Raw genomic sequence first — 598 nt, 5'->3', positions numbered from 1 at the left:
GGTTCACCATAGCCTTGACCCCCAGGGATCAGGTCATCCTTCCTTTTCACACTTCCAAGTAGCTGGGACTACAGGCATATGTCACCATGCCCATCTACTTATTTTTTATTTTTGTAGAGACAGGCTATGTCTCTGTGTTGTATGTTGCTCAGGCTGATCTTTTTTTTTTTTTTTTTTTTTTTGGCGGGGGGGTGGTCAGAGTCTCACTTCGTCTCCCAGGCTGGAAGGCAATAGCAAACTCAAAGCCACCTGAGCGTCGACCTGCTGGGGTCTGGGAATCCTTCCACCTCAGCTTTCTAAGTAGCTGGAACTACAGGCACACGCTACCTCACCCCGCTAATTTTTTTTATTTTTTGTAGAGATGAGCTTGCACCAAGTTGCCCGGGCTAGTCTTGACCCCGTGGGTTCAGGCAATCCACTCGCCTTGGCCTCCCAAAGTGCTGGGATTACAGGCTGAGCCACTGAGCCTGATCTTAAACTACTGGCCATCATGCCTGGCCCATAAGTAGCTTTTGAAAATGGCTGCCAGCCGGGCTTGGTGGCTCAGCCTGTAATCCCGCGTCTTTGGGAGGCTGAGGGGAGTGAACTGCCTGAACCC

Source organism: Carlito syrichta, unplaced genomic scaffold, assembly GCF_000164805.1.
Source record: "Carlito syrichta isolate Samal-C Ts95f unplaced genomic scaffold, Tarsius_syrichta-2.0.1 Scaffold79789, whole genome shotgun sequence".
NCBI classification, from domain to species: domain Eukaryota; kingdom Metazoa; phylum Chordata; class Mammalia; order Primates; family Tarsiidae; genus Carlito; species Carlito syrichta.
This window is presented reverse-complemented; position numbering follows the sequence as displayed.